Below are 15,837 nucleotides of genomic sequence, written 5' to 3'. Positions count from 1 at the left end.
AATGCTAAAGGTGATTGGGATAATTGCCACGCCTGCTTTCCCAACATTGCTTTATTGAAAGTAATTAGGTCTTTAAAACCTAAACCTCCCCTGTCTTTTCTGGACTTTAGAACCTCCCATTTTTTTTCTAGTGCATGTTGTTCTTCGCTTCATTTTGCTTCCACCAAAATGCTGCAATTCTTTTCTCAATTGCTCAACAAACTGATATAGGTATCTTGAAGATTGACATTGCGATCGTGGCGTTGCTTACACAACAGTTTTGATCAAGATTTCCTTCCTAGCTTTAGACAGGTATTTTTCTTTCCATCCCGCTAGCATCATGTTCACTCTTGCCAAAATCCATGCAAACATGTCTTTTTTTGTTTGGCCTCAGTCTGATGGTATTCCAAGGTATTTTCCAGTCCTGTCAATGCTTGGCACTCACATTTCGTGTCATATTCCTTTTCAACTCCTGTGGGTAGCCATTGCTGACGAACATTCCTGACTTATTCAGATTAATTGCTTGACCCGTCTCTTGCTAATATTGATTTAGTACATCCGCCAAACTTTGCCATTCTCTAACAATCTCATCCATAAAGAAAATAGCATCATCAGCAAACAGCAAGTGGGATAGTGTAGGACAATACCTGTTTAATCTGATCCTTTAATGCTTCCGTCTTCCAAGGCTTTGTGTAGCATCCATGAGAGTACATTGGCTATCAATATGAATAAGTAGGGTGATAGTAGATCACCTTGTTTAATTCCACGTGTAGGAGAAAAATACTCTATTTGCTCTCCATTGATTTTCACATTATAAGAAACTGTTGACACGCATTGCATAATCAAATGAACCCAGTGATAAGAAAATCCCATCTTTAACATGCTCATTCGAAGAAAGTCCCATTCCACTCTATTATATGCTTTTTGCATGTCCAGTTTCAATATTGCCTGAAATTTCTTTTTCCTTTTCTTGATTCTCATTTGATGTAGCACTTCTTGAACTATTAGGATATTGTCTTGGATTTGGCGACTTTGAACAAAAGCACTTTGTTCATGTGATATTATATGTGGAAGCCATTGTTTTAATCTATTTGCCAATACCCTCAATATGATTTTATAGCTGAAATTGCATAGGCTGATTAGTCCGAATTGTCTAATATTCTCTGGATTTTTAACTTTTGGTATAAGAACAATGTATGTCATGTTGAGAATGGGATCAAGATTACCTGACTGAAAAAATTGCTGGACCTTAAGCATAACATCAATTTTTATATCATCCCAGAAGTGCTAGTAGACCTGCCCATTTAGACCGTCTGGTCCTGGAGCCTTTATGGAGCCTAGCTGGAAAACAGCTTCTTTCACCTCCTCCTCAGATATATCAGCCAACAAGAATTCATTCATCTCTGTAGTTACAACTGTTTGACATTGATTTAATATAGGTTGGAGATTCCTTGGTCCCATCGAGTCATAGAGAGACTGATAATAGTCCATAATGTGTTGTTTAAGCACCTTGGGATCCCTACTCCAATTATGTTCATCAACTTTCAACATTGTTATTTTGTTTCGCTGCCTCCTCTGAATTGTAGTGGCATGGAAATACTTTGTATTCTTATCTCCCCGTTGGAGCCAATTGATTCGAGACCTTAGTCCCCAATAAATCTCTTCCTGCCTCCATAGTTGATCAATGTTTGTTTTTAACTTCTGAATTTCTTCCTTGCTGGTTTCTCAGGAGTTGCTATTTGTAACATCCGTTAGGCGCTTTTTGAGTTCTTTTATTTGATATGATGCAGTAGAAAATTTCTTTTTGCTCCATTCAGCTAGTGCCTTTGTTACTTGCTGAATTTTCTATGGCAATCTTCTGTGATCTTGATAATTTCCAATCCAAGTATCCATAACAACATCTCTACATTCCTTTTCATCTAACCAATAAGCTTCAAATATGAAATCTCTTTTCCTTTTGCCATGAACATGATATAAGGAGAGTATAAGGGGGTTGTGATTCGACCCCACCACTGGTAATGCTAAAACTTCAGCATTTGGAAAGGTAAGTTGCCATTCCATAGTACATATAGCTCTGTCTAATCATTTTTTCACCAATTCTTCCCCTTCTCTATTGTTGGTCCATGTAAACTTACAGCCTTTACTATCAATATCCATTAGTGAACAGTCATTTAACATATCCCAAAAAGCTGCAATTTGGTAATAATCAGTCTCCCTTTTGCCTTCCTTCTCCCAATTATATAAAGTATCATTAAAGTCTACCATACAAAGCCACGGCAGTCGATTAGTTGTATGAAAACCTCGTAGTTGTTGCCATAACTGGATTCTCTCCTGGTAGTTTGTTGAAGCATGAAGGAAGGTAATCCTCATGAGTTTACCACTATTGGGATCTTCACATTCTGTATCTATTAAGTAGTTTGAGCCGCAATTCACTTTCACTTTAGACTCTTCACTCCACATGAGTGCTAGTTCCCCAGCAATTCCTTTAGGCTAAACCAAAAAGGACTGCTGATAGTTAAGTCTCCTCCTTACCCTTTCCACCATGGTTTCCTTATTTTTGGTTTCCATCAAGAAAACCACATTAGGCCTTTCTAGAGCCACTAAGGGTCGAAGCTCTTGGAACGTCAAGGGGTTGCCTAGCCCCCGACAGTTCAAGCTCAAAATCCTCATGATGTCACCGGTGGCTTATTAGGGCTAGCCACCAAAGCCCAATCATTCCCCTCTTTCACCTGCTGGATAGGTGTCTCTAGTAGCTCCATCACTTCTATCATTAACAAGTTTGATTCTTCAATCTTCTTATGTTTTTTTGCTCTTATAAACTTTGGCCCCTTCATGTTAGAGCTTTTGCTTCGCCCGTCCTACGTCAATCGGGTCTAGCAAGTACAATGGTTGTTTCCCTGTTGATTTTCTAGCTGCTATATCCCTCATATCTTCTGCTCTGTTTTCATTTGATGATGGATTCTCTGCCCTCTTTTTGCTTCGATTAGATCCAGCAACTGGCCCATGGCAGCCCACAATCTCAAGATTAGACTTGAGGGGAGTATCAGGTACGTATTCCTCCTCCTCTGAAGTAGATATTATTGTTCCATAAAAAGCTTTCTAGTGAGGGCTTCTGTCCCTTACCTCTAATTTGAGCCACGGCCCGTATTTCCCTGGCCTATTTGCTACCCATTCTGTTTTTTCATAGGGTATTTCTTCGCAATTAGTGGCATCATGCCCTAGCTTTCCACAGAAATAGCAGTAATGAGGAAGACGTTCATACTTGAACTCAACCCATAGCTTTTTTTCGCCAATCTTCACTAGAGCCCCTGTTTTAAGAGGAGCTGAAAGTTCAAGTTCAACTCTTGCTTTTCCTATTTTATAGAGCATATTTCCTCTTTTCTTTAGCTAAATTTCCTTCACTTTGCCCACTTTTCTAGCCACATCAGAATATACTTCTTCTGAATCCAACTAGGAGGTAGGCCGACAATGTGGACCCAAAAATCATAACGTGAAAAATCATAGCAGTGTTCAGGAATATCATGTACACATTGTTTCAGAACCAGTAGATTACTTGCAAATGACTGAGGACTAAATTTTAGAACCCGATCTTTGTCTACGTCTGATTCGAAGACAAAAGAGAAAAACCCAGGTTCTTTTTGGGATATTTCGACTGCTTCTAGTTTCCATGCCTTCTTCATCGTGTTGTAAAATGCTTGGAAGTTTACATTCTGCCTCGATAGTAATTTACCAAAGAGAGTATGTTGACATTCAATGATCTTATTTGTTGGGGCTTCCTCCCTTATAGCTACCACATCATTTTCTGACCATAAATGCCCTAGACTCCTACAAAGAGTTGCTACACGAATATGGTTTTCCTCATCACTTTCCATTTTCTACCTTTCTGTTGCAGGATTAGATCATGAGGACATTGTACTTGATTTGGATAGATTTGTGATGTTCGGTTGAAGGGAGCTCCAGTTGGAAAATTCGTGGGGCCTCAATCGCTTAGAGAAGTGAGGCTCTGCATGCTTCCATTCAACCACAATTTCGATCACAGTAAGAAGATGAGAAGAAGCGTCAATGACAATCGATTTGAGGGGTTTCCATATTTTAGGGTTTGGTTTTTGGCTTCTTGGATATTATGGGTTGTGGGTATTCCTATTTCGGGGATTTGATGGGAACGCCATTGTGGAGAGACAGAGGTCTGGACATCTTAGGATTAGGGTTTGGAAAGACTATCACCTACAGGGGATAGAGAGAAACTCCATGGGAGAGGTGACTCTACCAGTCACCTATGGCTATTGACAACATCCACTCTATTAAGCGACCATCAAATTTCTCTAAATTGGTACTTTCTTTTCTCTTCAGATAAAGTCACTCAACATTTTAATTAATGCCTTAATACTTATTTAAATATATATGTTAACTTGATTAAATTTGATTTGATGTATGACAAATTCATCTTTTGGAATACATAAAAGTTTCATGCTATAAGATATGTTCGATTTTTCCAAATAATATATAACTTTGAATTTAAGAAAAGCATGAAATAACATGGATAACAACATGACTTAATGGAGGACAATCGGGATGATTAGTCCCGGTCCAATTTGGTCCCACTTAGGGATCAAGAGTCAAACCAAGAGGACCAATTCCCACTTTTTGGAATTAGGAACCGAATCACCTAGTCCCGGAATCGGTCTAGTTTGGTTCTCGAGCAGTCCAACGAAATTGGTAGAGAGAGGATTTCCTCTTTTTTTTTTTTTTTGGCACAGAGTGTATATGCTCTACAAAATTCCTTGTCCGACTAAACGAAATAAACGAATCGGGAGAGAGAAACTAGAGAGAGAGAGACTGTGGATTTTATTATGGTGTTGTCTCCACGTGCATTTGATTTCCTTCAATTTGCTTTGCTGACGCATTCCTTTTTTCTTTATGTTTGCAGACGTGAGGGAAAGAGTAGAGAGAGAGCCGGTTTCTTTTTTAGTGGCATGAACTTTCCTTTTGTTGTGGGCTTTTACTCTCTCTAGACTCAACTTATTTCTCTTATGAGTGTGCTATTATTCTTGCTAGGCTCATTTGAGCTTAGAGTTAATTGGAGGCTTTTAATATCAGTCCGGTCAATCCAATTCCCACCTTAAAACGGGGAAACAGACTACCCATCACCGGTTCTAATTTGATGGAATTGGGAACTGAATCGATGCACTTAGGGCCTGTTTGGTGACCATCTCAACAATGCCAGATTCTAATTTTTTATTCTCGGGAGTAGTTTTGAAATCGTGTTTTGTAAAATTTTTGTTCTCGGGAACAAATTTCTAATTTTTTGTTCCTTGAAGTAGATTTGGAACAAAATCAAGAATAAAAAAAATATTGATTCTTGTCCTGGGAACAAATCTAAGAATCAAGCTCTTTCTTCTTCTTCTTCTTCTTCTTCTTCTTCTTCCCTTTTCTTCTTCTTCATCTACTCCACCATTGCGGTTGCTGTCCACCGCTATCTATCATCCGCTGTCCACCATCGCCGATCGCTAGCAACCGGTTTGGTGAGCTCACCGGAAGTAAGCCCAACCACCGACGAGGCTGGGCGAGCCTCGCCAGATCTAGTGAGGGCGAGGTTGGCGAGGCCGAGCCTTACTGGTGGCCAGCAAGCCTCGCCCAACCTGCGCTGAGGCTCGGCCGATGAGGGCCGATGACGCTCCGTGAGGTTGCCGGCCCTCGTCTCGGCCAATTGTCGACCGACGACCGGCTACTTGAAGAAGAAGAATAGGAGAGAGAAAGGAAAAAAAGAAAAGAAAAGAAAAAAAGTAAAAAGAAAAAAATTATTTAAAAAATAAAAGAAAATGATTTGGAGTAAGAAATTTTAAGCACAATACCAAATGCAATTCTATTCAAGAATTAGAAATTTTAGACATTTACCAAACGGCTTAAAATGCATAGAAATTGTTCCCTGGAACAAAATAAAAAAATAATCATTTCTAATCCAGTTAGGTCCAAACGATTCCTGGTTTAAGCGTCCGATTGCACACCCTTAGGGGATAAAGTTACCAAGAAAAATAAGATTTAAAATCAATATGCCATCACAATACAGAGGCCCTTCCCTCGGCAATCAAAATAGGACTGATTTAGTCTTAAAATCTCACTAAAATGGTCACCTTGATACTAGAAAATCTCAATATTAGTTTAGCTCTTTGATTCTCAGGATCACTTGGACTAGTAAATGGAGGGAATACTTGCTTCACCACAAAGAAGGGTATCACATTATCAAAGATTTATTCCTATCCTTCAAATAACAATATGCCTTGAGATTTATTCCTATTCTTCAAATAACAATATGCCTAGAGAATGACAAAGTTTACAAGAACATGATAGGAGAACATATGAAGGTTTTCTGGAGGTTCAATACCATTTTATTGAAGCTCTTCATTGCCTGTTATAACCTAGGCAATGGCATTACCTAAATTGCATAAGGCCTTAAATGGCCATTACATATGACCAATTTTCAAAAATACATTTTAGGGATAGATTATTTTATTCGAGACCGATAATTTTAAAGGGACACTAGCACAATAAACTAGGAACATTCCTACATATGATGACAAAGCATAACGCTCACCCATTGACAATCTGGGAAAATTCCTGAACTTAATGATAGGTCCATGGTGCACAACTAGATTAGGATCCTCAAATGAGTCACTGTATTAATGATATGCGCTATCTAGATAAAATATGTCTTTCCAAAGTATCAAGGGTCTTAAGAGAAGTAAATTGACCCTGGTTGATTATGCTCATGTTCTTCTAGAGCCTAGTAGATGGCATCTCTAGTGGCCTCATGTGCTCGGAAATAGTACCTCAGCATTGTTGGAGAAAACTTCCATATTTGTTTTGAAGTTGACAAAATGTTTTCATCGGGCCTAGTCGAAGACTTGCAGACTTTATTGTCAAAGTCTTATCGTCAAAGTCTGAAGACCTCTAAACTCAAGATTCAAAGTCTACTCTCACTAATATCTTCCAGATCGATGAAGAAAAGGTTTATCTGATGAAGAAGACCTATCCAGATGCAAGTATATCTTTAAGGATTTGGTTTGTACGGTTGAAGAAGATCTCATGGCTGGAGATAACATCTTGTGATCAATTATTCTGATTGAAATCAATTTGGATAAGTAGATCTGTTGATTGGTGAAGTATACTTGGAAGGTTCTATTTATGGAAACCTAAATCTTGATTGTATGAACGAGCAGGATTGGTGGGCTATCATCACATTCTTTAATTAACTCGAGATTTCTCTAATTGATTTTGTCCAATGGGTAGATTAGAAGAACTCCTTTGGAAGCTGCCAACGGTTATATTGGCATGAATGAGTATATAAGGAAGACACTCAAATTATTCGAGAGTGTGTGAAAGAAAAAGTTCAAAGTCCGAAGCTCCTAGTTCTTTGCTGATTTATTTACTGAGCTTAAGTTGTACTCAAAAGAGAAATTAAAAACTCGTGAGACCTCGAGGAAGTGTGGTAGAGTTTCTACGCTGTGGAATCAAGGACGTGAGACTATACAATCTCTTTTTGTTCTTAGTGGAATTCAGCCAGTGGGCTGTCAGTACGGGAAAGTGGACGTAGGCTTGGTCTAAGCCAAACCACTATAAACTTTGTGTTCTAATTCTCTTTCCCTAAACTCTTTACCTTAATCCGTAGTCATATATAATTGTTTGTAGTCTTTTGCATCTTTAGTCTATCATTCTCAAAAATTGAATTAAGTTGTTAAGTCTCGCAAAAATTCTTTAACACCTATTCACCCCCTTCTAGGTGTTCTTACTAGCTGTGGCCCTTGGAAATTGTTGTTCTCAAATTCTGTGGATAAAACAACAACTGAGAGACTTTGGAATTGAAGACTCATGCACCGAGATCAAATGTGACAACACTAGCGCAGTTAATCTCACAAAGAATCCAATTCTTCATTCAAGAGCAAAGCACATAGAGATTCGACATCACTTTATTAGAGATCATGTTCAAAATTGAGAAGTTATGATTCTGAGAAGTTATGATTCAAAGAATCAATTGCAGATATTTACAAAGCCACTGGAGAAAAGCCTATTTAAGTCTATTCGCACCAGACTGAACTTCACATCCTTTATCCATTAAAGTTTGAAGGAGCTCAAACACAGAGGTAAAGTTTGAAGGTGCTTAGACTCAAAAGACCAAGAGTTATGACTATAAGTTATTTCGGTACTAGTAATTTAATTTTTGGTTAAAACTTGAAAATGTACAGTTATTTATTAATCACTAATTGATTGAAATGATCTTTCCAAGTTCTTTTAAATTTATAGTATTTACCCATTTTCAAAAAAGGCAATTATTTATTTTCAAAAAGGCAGTTATTATCTTTCGAAAAGGCATTTCTAAAATTTTCCTTGTGACGATTCGTTTACTCCGCTTCACTCGCTTTATATACTATTGAAATTCCTCTTCTTCAGTCTTCACTCTCAAACCATAAATTACTGAACTTCCACTTGCTTTTACTTTTACCGTTGTTTAATCCAAAAAGTTTTCACCTTTTCGAGCAAGTCTATGAATCTCTCCCTCAGAGAGACAATGTCTTCAAGAAAGTCTTCGAGAATTGCAAGCAGGGGACCGCAACACATGCTTGAGGGTCCTACGCATTTCGATCTAGCCTATGAAGAAGATTCTTCTCCACCTCAGCGACCAAGTTAGCAACAACCTTCTCAACAGCGTCAGTCTCCTCCACCGACTCAACCCGAAGAAGAAATTTTGGAAGGAGTTGAACCTGTAAGAATGTTAACTTCTAAGGTTGCTTTTAAACTCTACTCTTGTTTGAAAAGCAGAGGAACTGCTATGTCTTTAATTGATGAATTCATGAGAGAGAGAGGCTACAGGAATGAAACTCTATTTCTGCGCGATATGGAGAAGATGTGTATTGCAGAAAAGGGATCGGCTGGAAAAGTCTTTGCTAATTTTCCTAGTGACCCACGTTTTGGAACTGCTAATCAACCACAAGGACATGATGACAATGACTGTATGTTTACCCATTTTCAGCCTAGAACAGGAGTGGCTGCAAATGTTGTTTGTGATGGATCTAGTCTATTTTTATCAAAGAATCACAAGAGAGTTTATTTGGATCTAATGAAGAGAGGGGTCATGAACCCTAGGACTATTGATTTTGATTTTCTTAATTCGGTGAAAGTAAATCTGCGAGAGAAGTTTGCTCTTTTGCATTTGGAGCATTTTTGTTCTGAATCTACTCCTGCTTATCTAGAACTCACAACTTACTTTTATTCAAACTTATCCTTCTTGAATGCAAATAGTTTCTCTTTCACAGTGAGGGATAAGGAGTTTTTGGTGGATATGGATACATTGGCTGACCTAATTGGGGTGGAAAGAGCGTGTTTCCAACCAATTAGTGTCTCCGTTGCTCACGCTACTCTGTCATTGGTGAAAGATAGGGATGCTGAAGGCAAGATATCCTACTCTAGGATGTATGCCTCCAACATCTTGCTGCACAAAATCGTGATCAACTACATTCGGCCAAAGTCAACATCCAAGACCGATGTGTCTCGGTCTGAAGCAAAATTCATGCATGCCATCAACATTGGCTACAAATTCTCTCTACCTCACACTATCATGTTTCACATGTACAAGATAGTGGTGAAAGAAAAGGGTCAACTTCTTTATTTTGCTCTCATCAAGACATTCTAAAATTTCTCCTATGGTGATTGGATTTAAAATGGTCACAAAGATGCGATTGAAAGAGCTTAACAAGGTGTTAGAGCACATGAAGAAGAAGTCACCTGTTAAAGCAAGACAAGACTCTACTACAGCCAAAAGGAAAGGCAAGGAGCCCATGGATGCTCCAGTAAAGAGGTAGAGAACTCTCATCTTGCAGGATGAAGATGATGATGAGGACGAAATGACTCTTTCAACCTTAAGAAATTTGAAGAGTTTTGTTAGCTTTCAAGAGACAAGAGAGGAGCCAGAAGAAGGAGAAAAAGAGAGAGAAGAGACAGAGAAGGAAAATGAAGAATAGAGGAGGACATAGGAAGAAAGAAGAGAAGAAGAAGAAGATAGAGAAGAAGAGAGAGATCAGGGTCAAAAAGACTCCTTTGAGCCAACCTTGGCTGTCTCCTTGTCCAGTGAACCTGATATGGTAGGAACTGCTGACATGCATCATTCTGAAGCTGAAGTTGAACAAGAAGAAATCCTTCCAACTCCACCTGAAGGCAACCAAACAGGGGCAGCTGTTGGACAACAAGGTATTTCTTCATCTATCTTTACTAGTGATGTGAGTCGTTCTGTAGTAGATCTAGAGGATGTGTATGCCTCTCATTATCCTGAAGCATCCACTCATAGTCATGGTGGACAATCTGCTGAAGATCCCTCTATTCTCAAAACTCTTGGAATCGACTCGGCTGGTCCTAGTGCTGCAACAGCTCAAACAGCAGACTTTTCGAGATTGCTAGAGATTCTATTGGATGTAAGGAAACAACAATATGCTATGGGGTATGAGATGCAGGATCTCAAGAACGCTTTCATGGCCACTTCAGTGACTTTGCAAGATCAGTTAAACGCCCTGAAGATTGAAGTGCAAGATCATGTGAAGGGTGAAGATTTATAGCAATTGAAGGAGACCATTGGGAAGCTTGAAAAGACAATGCATTCCATGGGAGAATTTAAGCTTGTTCGCCTTCCTAAACAACTTTGACTCTCTCTATTTTCAAACAATTTTTTTGTTCTCCACTTTTTGCTGTTGACAAAAATGGGGAGAAGTTTGATGCAGATTTGGATTTGATTTGGATTTTTGTTTGGATTGTTTGGATTTTTGGACTTATTTTTTGTTTGGTTGTGGTTTGGACTAATTGATTTGATTTGATCTTTTAATGCTTGTAGTAACTTAAGCTATGTTAGTGATTATGGAAAGGATAACGTTTTGCACTAACATATTTTCTGTGATTGCAGAATCGTTGCTATCCATATCCTCATCTACTTATCTTTTATGAGATATCTTCTTTTGCTTAAGTGTTGTTTTGCAAGTTAAAAGCTTTTAAATCTACAGGAAAGTTTTGTCACCATCAAAAAGGGGGAGATTGTTGGAGAAAACTTTCTTATTTGTTTTGAAGTTGACAAAACGTTTACATCAGTCTAGTTTGAAGACTTGTAGACTCTATTGTCAAAGTCTCAAGACCTCTAGACTCAAGATTCAAAGTCTACTCACCGATAGCTTCTAGACTGACGAAGAAAATGTTTATCCAATGAAGAAGACCTATCTAGATGCGAGTATAGAAAATGTTTATTCGATAAAGAAGACCTATTCAGATGCGAGTATATCTTTAAGGATTTGGTTCGTACGGTTAAAGAAGATCTCATGGCTGGAGATAGCATCTCATGATTAATTATTCTTATTGAAATCAATTCAAATAATTAGATCAGTTGATTGGCGAAGTATACTTGGAAAGTTCTACTTATGGAAACTTAAATCCCGATTGTATGGGCGAGTAGGATTGGTAGGCTATCATCACATTCCTTAATTAACTCAAGATCTCCCTAATTGATTCTGTCCAACGGGTAGATTGGAAGAACTCCTTTGGAAGGTGCCAACGGTTATATTGGCATGAAGGAGTATATAAGAAAGACGCTCAAGTTATTCGAGAGTGTGTGAAAGAAAAATTCTAAAGGCCGAAGCTCCTAGTTCTTTGCTGATTCATTTACTAAGCTTAAGTTGTACTCAAAAGAGAGATTAAATACTTGTGAGACCTTGAGGAAGTGTGGTAGAATTTCTACACTGTGGAATCAAGGACGTGAGACTGTAAAAGCCCTTTTTGTTCTTAGTGGAATCCAGCTAGTGGGCTATCAGTGCAGGAGAGTAGACGTAAGCTTGGTCTAAGCCGAACCACTATAAATTTTGTGTTCTAATTCTCTTTCCCTAAACTCTTTACCTTCATCCGTAGTCATATATAATTGTTTGCAGTCTTTTGCATCTTCAGTCTATCATTCTCAAAAGTCGAATTAAGTTGTTAAGTCTCGCAAAAATTCTTTAACACCTATTCAGCCCCTCTAGGTGTTCTTACTAGCTTTATCAAGCATTACTTCTTCATATGCATTGGGCCGTAGGAATTTTGGAACAGATCGATTGCATTCGCAGAGGATGCACGGGACTTCCCTGAATTGTCCACTTATTTCTCGAAGACTGCAGCCGTTGGACCTATACAATTTTGGAATAGGACATGGACAACCTATCTAGCTGGCTGGTCGTCTAGCGAGCTGTATCCATTTTTTTATGAAGATAGTGGTAACTTGAACTTCAAAATTTAGCGCTCTGCATTTTAGCTTCGTGGAGAACAGAAATTGCCAGTAGGGTAAAGGATGAAACCACTTTAATATCTCTGCAAAGTGATGAGATGATGATTCGAGCGTCCTTTAGTAAGAAAACTTGTAGCGAGGCTGCAGAAAGGGAAACTCGAGTGCAATTGTATAGTTACGGAACAACAAGCGATAGAACCACTTAAGTTCAATAGGGACAGCCGCAGCATCAAAAGTCGCAACCACCTAATAATAAAGGCGTGACGCTTCAAAATAAATCATATATTCGTATATAATGAAATATTTTTTCTGCTCAAAATTTTAGTCTGCATAAGCCAAACCTTAAAAATAACGTAATTTTACCGCTTCCATCAACTAAAAGCTGTTCAAGGTCACAAATAGGTTCATCGTGATGATTATATGCCGTCGCCTCAGCCAACATCATTGATTGAATTTTCTGAAAGCCTTTTCAGTGATGACAAAAATACTACATGATCCACCTTTGAACTTTTTTTGTGGAATTTAATGCCAAAATTGGTTGATAATGGACATCAATATACCTAGATAGCTTCTCTAAATTCTCTTGTCGATGATATACAGTACCATGTTTACTTTCTCATATCCGATATTGAAAACTTTAGCTTGCTTTCTACCACAATGAATTCGAAGATTTAATATCGATCAAATTATCTTCTTCATAAAGATCCTCACTTTTACTCCTTTTTTCTTGCACACATGACAGATAGTTAGCACAGTATATCCAAAGAGAAGCATTGGCAGATAATTCATTTATCATATAACGAGTAAAGGCTTAGTAGATTGCAAGCATTCGTAGCCATATATACGTAACTCTGTTCCGTGATGCTAGAAGTGAATTTGAATGCGGTTGGTAATTGTCAAACATTGCCGTTAAAAAAAAAGTGACTAGAAACTTGCTTGCCTAATCATATGTCAGTTAGCGTGGTTCTCAATGTCTTTGAAGTTACTGACTTTTATTCAAAATCGCTAACCTCCATTTGATGGGAAAAGTACTAAAAAAGTCCTAAACCTATTGCATTGATACTGGTTTAGTCATAAACCTTTTCACATTGATACCAATTCAATCTATCTCGACCAATTTTGGCCGGTTGATACTAAGATGGCAATTTTTTTTAATATTTTTTTTTTGAATTTTGTTATAAATTATTTCTTTTTCATTTCTTTTTCCTTTTTCCTTACTTTCCTTGTAGTGGCCGGCATCGCTCTAGTGAGGCTTGCCAGCCATTGGCTGAGGGCCACGAAGCCGTTGTGTCATGCCCCAACCTTTCATACTTTACTTATCCTTTGGTCATTTGATTGCGATGTTCCAGGAAGCGTTGTCAACCTAATTTGTGACAATGATAAAATGCACAAGCGGAAGCATAAACAAATCTCCAGCCATTCACCAAACAGGGATAGTTAAAAACATACTTATATATATGCATCATAAGTTAAACAAACCAGCTTCATCCTAACAGGCTTCACCACATTCGATACGCTTGACCGCACTACTACAACCTTCGACAAAGAAGGGACTTGGGGTACACCTACACCTCTAATACTACGAGGGCAGTTCAAAAAGTATTATCAACCCCACTATCACCTAACCCTTTATGTGTCACGCCCCGAATCTCGAGCGCGCGCACATCCCTCGGTGGTTGATAAAATTGCGATGTTCCAGGACGCGTCGCCGACCCATTCATTTTTATACACATGTAGAAGCGAATAAACAAATCCCCAGACAACACAAATATGGGATAGCAAAGCAAGGTACCATTTTCACAAAACACTTTTCATAAACAAGCTGAGTTTATATACAATACTATACTATAAACAAAGGTCTACTCCAAAACGAAGAGCCACCTCGCTCATTAGGCACAGGACTCCTCAGCCGAGACCTCTGAGACCTCCGAGGGATCCGGGTCTTTCATGGCACCATTGGGGATGTTGGTGTCAAGGGGGCCAACCATCTCCTCACCCTCAATAGCGAGTGCGTCAAAACCATCCAGGGGGCCCTCCTGTTCTCCATTAGGCCCATGGTGATACCACGCTCTAAATCAATGAAGTACAAACTCAGGTAGGTCCTCATTGACCAAGATCATACACCCCACGAGCTCACGAAGCCAGGAAGTCCCAGGGATAGGGAAAAAAGGTACTCTGCTCACTAAACCCCCTCGGCTGTCCAAAACGTACTAAATGGATCACCATCTACGGAATTGAAAAGAATTAAGTCTACGGTAGGGTAAGACAATGTCTTAGCAAGTTTACCCCCTAAACCCTAATTAAAAAGGAAATACGCCTAAGGGCGTCCTAACCACATGGCCACACAACCACAGAGACTCACCTTGTCTTAGATCCTTCCTCCACATCAGTACAATTCATATCATAGATACATATAACAATTTCACACATTGATTGGAATGTCTTAATCAATCACCTCTCAATCAATCACAAGGGTCTTGATTATAGGGCTAAATCGTTATAACACGTCTCATTCTGTGCCACACAATTTCGGTCCATAATCCGGCGCATCTATCTCAATCAATCACACGTTCCAATTGATTACTACCCGCACAGGCAGTTTTACTTGACGCACATCGGTCCTCTGGCGTAGCCAGACTTCATCTCATCCCTTGAGCACGACAACGTCCACCCGACACACATCGGGGACGACATTCCCGAAGGAGCTTCGATCCAGCCTCTATCGCGATCTAGCATCCATTACTAGGGCATCCCATATAGGGGCAACGTTCACCCGACGCACATTGGGGACGGGTTCTCTTAACCTACACACGATTATTTAATTCCAGCCATGGACACTATGCATTGCACTCAAATGTCTCAATTAAGATAATGTGCTTGGCCTATTTTCTTCGTATTAAAAACACCCAGCGAAAATAATTGTGAGTGGGTATACAGTCAATTTGAACTAGAAAAATTGATTTCATTCATTTTTAAAATTCCACTATTTGAAATAGTACTTAAAACCCATTTCGATGTCAAAACCCGACACCCGATAATTTCTAAATAATTACCAAATTTTTTAAATTTTGAATTAAATACTCAACATTACAGTCATCACTCAATTTGCATAAAATAACACTCAATTACAGAAACTAAGTATACCATTGCGATCAGCACTAAATTCCAGTCATCTACTATCCCGATATAATTTCTGGAAAGTATTAAATAGTTAAATAAATAGAAAAATTAATTAAATAAATACCAATAAATCCAATCAATGCAAACCTAGGCCAAAAACACTAATCTAACCACCTAAACGGGCATAGAAAATTTATGCACTTATCTAGATAAATAGTACAATCTAATTAGCCCATAATTAATCTATTCTAACCACCTAATATGCATAATTAAGCAATTAAATCACTAATCTAAACTAACTAAACACCTAATCCATACTTAGTCTAAACTAATTATCTACTAAGCGTCATTAACTCCCTAAGCAGAGTTTAGCAGGTAAACTCACCAGTTTAGCAAGCCGGTGAGTCCACGGTGACGGCGACGTGGAGGTGAGCAACACTCGAGCTTGCGACGAC

At 38.6% G+C, this 15,837-nt stretch overlaps 1 long non-coding RNA gene across 1 annotated transcript; it reads left to right on the top strand.

Moving 5' to 3' along the window:
• The first annotated feature begins 236 nt into the window (after nucleotides 1-236).
• Nucleotides 237-4,355, top strand: LOC108959416. The gene is made up of 4 exons (XR_005552093.1): nucleotides 237-291; nucleotides 1,958-2,023; nucleotides 2,967-3,026; nucleotides 3,872-4,355. It is a non-coding gene; the product is annotated as an uncharacterized LOC108959416 (long non-coding RNA).
• The last annotated feature ends 11,482 nt before the right edge of the window (nucleotides 4,356-15,837 follow it).

The sequence above is a fragment of the Eucalyptus grandis genome, chromosome 6, assembly GCF_016545825.1.
Source record: "Eucalyptus grandis isolate ANBG69807.140 chromosome 6, ASM1654582v1, whole genome shotgun sequence".
Classification (NCBI taxonomy): Eukaryota; Viridiplantae; Streptophyta; class Magnoliopsida; order Myrtales; family Myrtaceae; genus Eucalyptus; species Eucalyptus grandis.
The sequence above is the reverse complement of the archived record's forward strand: the minus strand, read 5'-3'. Positions and strand labels throughout refer to the sequence as shown.